This window comes from Durio zibethinus, chromosome 27 (genome assembly GCF_047325235.1).
Source record: "Durio zibethinus cultivar Kanyao isolate XHJ-2024 chromosome 27, ASM4732523v1, whole genome shotgun sequence".
NCBI lineage: Eukaryota > Viridiplantae > Streptophyta > Magnoliopsida > Malvales > Malvaceae > Durio > Durio zibethinus.
In genome coordinates, this window is record NC_143188.1 from 7,126,939 (window position 1) to 7,134,692 (window position 7,754).

General features: G+C 32.7%; 1 pseudogene; it reads left to right on the plus strand.

Moving 5' to 3' along the window:
* The first annotated feature begins 266 nt into the window (after positions 1-266).
* LOC149510880 (U6 spliceosomal RNA) lies at positions 267-353 on the plus strand (annotated as a pseudogene).
* The last annotated feature ends 7,401 nt before the right edge of the window (positions 354-7,754 follow it).

Sequence of the window (7,754 nt, forward strand, 5' to 3'; positions counted from 1 at the left end):
AAGTCACATTCGACATAGACGCCGATGGGATTGTAACTATTTTTGCTAAGGATAAGGCAACTGAAAAAGAGCAGCAGATCACAATCAGATCATCTGGTGGTTTTTCAGAGGATGAGATTGAGAAAATGGATAAGGCTGCTAAATGGACTGCATTTGGTTGCTTTTAGACAAACGGATAGATCTACAGTACAACATCTCGTCTTATTGCACATGAAAGCGTTGCAAAAGAATTTTTGGACAGGCCTGTAAAGTGGACTAAAAACATCAAGATTTCAGATCTTGTAGAAGAAGGTTGTAGGCATGGCCCCTGCGCAAGGATGACACGCATAAATCGAGAAATGGTTCAAATTTTTGTAAGATGTTTTCTTTCTCGATTTGACTTTTTGGTTGTAGCACGTCATTTATTCATTCATTTTTTTTATTTTGTGTTTTCATGATTTAAAAACATTGGTTAATAATAAAAATAATAATTTTAAGAAAAAAAATATTTTCGAGAAAAAGTTAAAAGTATCAATTTTCTTTGAAAATAAGCTTTCAAAAAATATTTTTAAAGAAAAGTTGGAAGTATCATTTTGCCTTGAAAATAATTTCCTTGAGAATAAGCTTTCCAAAAAATAGTTTTGGGGAAAAGTTGAAAGTATCAATTTTCCCTTCATAAAAGTAATCATTTTTTTTTACTTTCTTGAATTTTTTTTTTAATGTTAAATAATCCGATAATGGAGTCTCTGCAAGTGAAACAGAGTTTTCTTGCATACTCTTGAGGTGAGGGGATTTTGTTAATTTTCTGCTAAAAGTATTAGAGTCAATTGAGAATAATTTCCATTAACTAATTACTTGGTAAATTTTTAAGGCTTATTGGATAACATAAAATTAAGCTGGTACCATCTTTTGATGGGCGTTGTGATGATGCTCTAACCTTTCTCACATGTAACCGAACTCCGGAACCCTGTTCTGGTTAGTAGACTCGAACCTATTCTTTTAGGGACCCTTAAACTTAGGTGTTCCCTGAAAGGATAGATTCTTTAGGTGGCCAATCGCACCTAGATAAAAAAGATTAGTGGCAACTCCTTCAAGTCAATATCTAGCGATAGATCCCTGGATCTAGATGTTATGACAGCTTGGCGACTCCGCTGGAGAACCTGAGAGTCAGGCCAGCAAATAAATTTGTGTTATCCAAGAGCCTAATAAAATTGAACCTTTTTGTATATATATATGTTATTATTCATTCATGTTTATTTACTTTATTAATTATGTCATTTATATGCATATGCATAACATGAGCTCTACACCCGAGCTCTGTCCCTCTAAGAGGGAGTAAAGTACCTATTGCTTTCGTGAGATCTAATACCTCCACAGTGGCTAGCGAAATACTCCCATTCAAATTGAACCTTTTTCACTTGTAGCCTGTAATGGGTGAGGATTAGGGTGCCTTACTAGTCTGTGATGGACAATGATGTAAGGAGCAATTTGGAAACCTTTAGACTTTAACCTTGAACCACATATAGTGAACCTTAGAAGTGCCTAAATCTAAGATAAAGCCCTTTTCTATCCAATGATGGTATACCCTGAAACTAAGACACAAGAAGAATGTTTATCTAATTATTTTGATTGTCTGACTTTGTGCATCATTTTCATTATCATATGTAACATTATGCATCGGTATCACTTTCATTTTATCTATGAAACTAACTATGTTGTTTGTCTGATTTTATGCATCTGCATTATTTTCATGATCATGTTTTAACACAATCATTTGCATCCATTTCATATTAGATTTCATCCATAAAAATGTACATTTCATTTGTACATCAACGTATCATATATAAAGCATAGCATAGCATTTTTAATCATAATTGTGGTGCTAAAGGTTCAAGGATAGCTCCACCAAGTAACCCTATTCACCAATATAATACAAGAGCTCAAGCCAGACTAATGGAACAAGAGAATTTCAATCGTCTCGAGAGAATAGAAAAAGCTTAAGAGAAGTTAAAAGGGGAGTTGAATAAGATTTTAGAGGTTTTGAACAAGTTAAACAAGAAGAAGGCAATAGAGGAGAATGCTAGCCAACAAGATAATCCCCTACAAGAGGAGGATGACCCACTGTACCCTCTTGGTTTCAAGCCACATCAAGTCCAACCTGTACAAGGTCCACCATCACAGTAGTTCACCTATCTTGTAGGTACATATATCACAGAATGCCATGAGATTCAAATCAAAGACAGTACCAAAGTTATATAAATTTTATCTTTACTGAAAAGATAGTAGAAACAATATCAGTCCCTAATTTGGATAATCTAAAAGAATAAAAAAAAATTGAAGCCCAAAGAGAAGGAGCTTGTAAAAGCCTTAAAAGCTGAACAAAGATAAACTTGTTAGAGGAAAGGCTACGAGTAGTGGAAGGAGTGGGTTTTATGGTTCTGTCGATGCTAATGGACTCTGTTTAGTCTCGGATGTGGTTATCCCTCTGAAGTTGAAAGTGCTAGAGTTCGAGAAATACGATGGTATAAGGTGTTTGAAAACTCATATTACTATGTACTATCAAAAAATGACTGTCTATGCCAATATTGAAAAGCTCTTGATGCACGTCTTTCAAGATAACCTCATTGGCTCTGTTGCTAGATAGTATATTCAATTGGATAGGACCTGTATTTGTTCTTGGAACGATATGGCTCATGCTTTCATTAGTCAGTATTGACATATAATAGACTTGACCCTTGATCGTCTTTCTTTATAGAATATAGAGAAGAAAGCATTTGAATCATTCAAAGAATATACCCAGAGGTGGAGGGATATTGCTTTTCAAGTGTAGCCTCCTCTGACTAAGAAAAAACTACAATGTTGTTTGTCAACACTTTCAAATCTCCCTATTATGAAAAGATGATAGGGAATGCAACAAAAAATTTTGTTGACATGATGATTTTTGGAGAAATTATTAAAAGTGCCATAAAAAATGACAAGTTGAAAGAAGGAAAAACTAAGAAGGCACCCGAGAAAAAAGAGACTAAAGTTCAAATATAGGCTTTGATAGACAGTTCAGGGGATATCAACCCTATCCATCCTAAGGTTAGGCTTCATACTATCTTGTTGTGAACAATGCTTCATCTTTTCCATACCAACAAGCCCCACAACCACCTAATTCATCCACATACTAGTCCCTTTTTATTCCTCAAGCCCCCACATACAGTCTTAACATTCAAAACTCCTGCAAGACTTTAAATTCATCCTGTTAGCCTGACAAGTGGTTCACAAAAGCAACAGACTATTCGAGAAAAGCTCGTATTTGATCCAATTCCCATGACTTATATGGACTTATACCAAGAGCTCTATAGTAGCCACTTGATTGCCCCTAAGTCGTGTGGACCCGCTCAAACCACCTTATCTTAAGTGATATGATCCTACAGCTCACTGTGACTACTACTATAGAATTGCTGACCATTTCACTGAAAATAGCACTACTCTAAAGCATGAGGTACAACGATTAATCAAGGATGGAATGATAAGTTTTGATTAAAGAAGAACAACAACATCTAATGTTAGTGATAATCCATTTCCTAATCAGAATGTCAATACTTTGAATGAGAATCAAGAATATGTTAATTCAAAAGGGCCTGAAGGGTCACAATGAATCAATGGGGTGAGATAAAAATCCTTTACTTAATTACATAGGGGCATGATTTTAAAGAGGAATGTTAAAACTAGTTGAATGCTACTTGTCATTCTAAGAGTTGTTTTAAAGTAATGTTAGGATTTCTTTTTTGCAATATGATTTCACCTGTTATCATTTTAATAAAGGCAAGTTAATGCATTTCATTACATTTTCTCTTTCACTAGACCATTACTCCATGCTCTGTTACCTTTCATAAATTTACATTCCCATTCTCAAATTTTAGATGATGAATATTTAGACAATGATAACAATAATTCTGGGATTTAATTTTGAGAACTCATCCACGTTAATATGAAGAAATGATTTGAGAAAAAAAGTAAGTTGTTACCAGAGGTGAAATAGATATATCTTGAAGATGTGCAATTTTTTATACAGGTTCATGAGCTTTGTTCAATAGATGATGTTCAAGAAAGGTATTTACAATTGAGATGAAAAATAACCATATTTCTTTTACTATTCAAAAAACCATTTATTGTTACCCCTTTGAACTTATTATGATTTCTTTTTCTGAGGAACCCCAACCAAGGATCACCCTCTACATTAGGGAGTAATTTTTTTAAAAAAAATAAATAAAAGGTCTCAAAGATGGAAAGAAAAAGAAAAGCAAAAGACAAAATAAATGCCACACATGATTTGGGGTAAAATAATGAGAATCTTTTGTGTAAGAAAGGAAAAAAGTAGTGAAATGATGTGGAGGCAAAATACCAAGTTGCATCAAATGATCCTTTGGTCTTGAACCTTTTTAATATATGTTTTGAGCCTATTATATCCATTTCTTTTATGACCCCTCACCTTGACCTACATTACAACCTTGAAAAGTCCATTTGGATCAAGTGTGAATGCTCAACTTGAATAATCATATGTTGGGTGAAGGCATGCTCATGATGAAATAATGGAATCATGCTACATTGCTCTAAAGTTTGATGTGTGGAAAGATATCAACAATGGATGAAAAATGAGAAAAAAGAATAGAAGATGATGAAAAAAAATGAAAAAATGGAAAAACAAAAAGATTCAAATTGAAAACCTAAAAAGGTAATTTGGGTAGAAAAAGATCTAGGTCAAATGGTTCACATGGATGGAAGATCAAAGACATCCAAAAATCCCTCAAAGGCTGGGACAAAGTTCGTCAAGCTCAAAATGACTTCAACAGTAAATGGAATGAGTTTTTGAAAAAAAATCCTAGATTAATGTTGAGAATTGTTTGAATATTCATCGTTTGGACATACCATTCATCCCAATGACATGTATCCAATTTATTTCTTTTCCCATATGTTTTGTACCAAAATAGATCTTCATTGATTATCTTCACCACAATTCACCTTGTGTTCTCTTATTGTTACATCCCTAGAATAAATCAAGAAAATGTATGAGTGCATTATATTTGTCAAGAGTTGAAATGATGATGAATGAATGACAATGTGCATAAAAAAGTCTTGCATTCCTTTAAAGATAAATCTAAGATGATGGTGATAACAAAATGAAAAAATGGTAAAAACCTAAAAAAGATGATTTGAAAGGACATATGACGTGGCCAAATGGAAAATATGATGATAGATTGGACAATAAAATGAAGATGGGTTAAATCTTGAAAAATAGTATAATCAAGTGATGAATATGGGGATGTATTGGTTGATATAACCTATGAGTTATGATTAAGTGATGAAAATGATATGGAGCAATAGACGAAACTGGTGCTGAGAAGCTTATGAATGATGACCAAGTGACAGATGATAAAATTTATTTTGAAATGGCTAGTATTGAGAAGCTTATAAACGATGGCCAAGTGACAGAACATGAAATTTATTTTGAAATGGTTAGTGCTAATAAGCCTGGCATGTAGGGTAATAGGTAAAATTTGTTGGCACTAAAAAACCTTTGGATGGTGATCAAGTAATGAAAACAATGATGATCAGTTGATAAAGCTTGTTCCAAAATGTTGAAAGCTAAATAAGGGGAGAATGTGAGATGGTAGGGTCTTAAAGACCATATTCCACAATTATTTAAGATTTCATGACATTATTGACATTTGCATTACATGCAACATGTTGGCATCGTTGCTTAAACAGTATATTCACATAATTAGATGTTTGGACATGTATGGCACTATAAGAATATAGGTTGTTACATTTGCATCATTAAGAAGGCATTTGTATTTTTTGTCATAACATTCATTCATGCAAATTTTTGAGTCACTTGAAAAACAAATTGTGAATATTTTGATGAGAATTTTTGAGAACTCAAATGAGAATCTTTGAGTTTCAAAATGAGAATCTTTGAGAAGTGAAACCCTAAAGTTCATCGAATGTGAATCTTCAAACAAATGAAAAGTTTTGAACTTTTGGATGTAAATCTCCAAAATACAAAGCTTCAACTTTTTGGATATGAATTTCTAATGTTTTAAATGAGAACATTTGAACTTAGATGTGAAACTCTAAGTTTTATTGCATGTGAGCCTTTGAACTCAAATGAAAAGCTTTGAATTTTTGGATATGAATCTCCAAAATTCAAATGAAAAGCTTTAGATTTTTTTATATGAATTCCAAGTTTGCCAAATGAGAACCTTTGAAAAGCCTTGAACATTTGGATGTGAATCTTCAAAATTCAAATAAGGATCTTTAAATGTTGGATGCGAGTCTTACAAGTTGCAAATGCAAATCTCGAGATATTACAAATTTGAATGAAACTGAAATTTTGAGAATCAAATTTCAGTAAATTCTTACAAAGTTGAAAGATTCTTACGAATCTGAACCTCTGAATATTGAACTCAATTTGTGAATCCTTGAGTTCTCATTACAAAATTCCTTTAGTCACGATCTATAACTCCTTTGAACATGATTATTAAGGAGCAATTTACTTTTCAAAGTTTTGTTGCCTCTGTTTAGAGGAGCAATTTATTTTCTAAAGTCGTGGTGCCTCTGTTTAAAAGAGCAATTTATTTTTTCAAAGTCATGGTTGCCTCTATTAAGAGAAGCAATTTACTTTTCAAAGTCGTAGTGCCTCTGTTTAGAGGAGCAATTTATTTTTTCAAAGTCATGGTTGCCTCTATTAAGAGGAGCAATTAACTTTTCAAAGTTGTGGTGCTTCTATTTAGATAGCATTTATTTTTGAAGTCATGGTGCCTCTGTTTAGAGGAGCTTTGTTTACTTTTCCCAAGTCGTGGTTGCCTCTATTTAGAGGAGCTTTGTTTATGTTTTCTAAAGTCGTTGAGCCTTTGCTTAGAGGAGCTTTGATCAAAATTTAAAAAAAAAAAAAAACCAAAAAAAATTACCTTTGTTTAGAGGAGCTTTGTTTATGTTTCTCAAAGTTGTTGAGCCTCTGCTTAGAGGAGTTTTGATCAAAATTTAAAAAAAAAACTAAAAAACTAAAAAAATTACCTCTGTTTAGAGGAGCTTTGTTTATGTTTCTCAAAGTCGTTGAGCCTCTACTTAGAGGAGCTTTGATCAAAATTAAAAAAACAAAAAACAAAAAAATTACCTCTGTTTAGAAGAACTTTGTTTATGTTTCTCAAAGTCGTTGAGCCTCTGCTTTGAGGAGCTTTGATCAAAATTGAAAAAAAAATAAAAAAACAAAACAAATTGTCTCTGTTTAAAGAAGCTTTGTTTATGTTTCTCAAAGTCGTTAAGCCTCTATTTAGAGGAGCTTTGATCAAAATTTAAAAAAAAAAAAAAATTACCTTTGTTTAGAGGAGCTTTGTTTATGTTTCTCAAAGTCGTTAAGCCTTTGCTTAGAGGAGATTTGATCAAAATAAAACAAAAAAAAACAAAAAATTGCCTCTGTTTAGAGGAGCTTTATTTATGTTTCTCAAAGTCGTTGAGCCTCTACTTAGAGGAGCTTTGATCAAAATTTAAAAAAAAAAAAACAAAAAACCAAAAAAAATTACCTCTGTTTAGAGGAGCTTTGTTTATGTTTCTCAAAGTCGTTCAGCCTCTGTTTAGAGGAGCTTTGATCAAAATTTAAAAAATAAAAAAAAAAGTAAAAAAAAGGGGCAAAAAAAATTCAGTTGAGTCTTGAATGGGTGTCTACGTTTTTGCACAATTTCTGTTTCACAGAAAATGTGCAAAGAAGGGTAGCTGTAGACACTCCA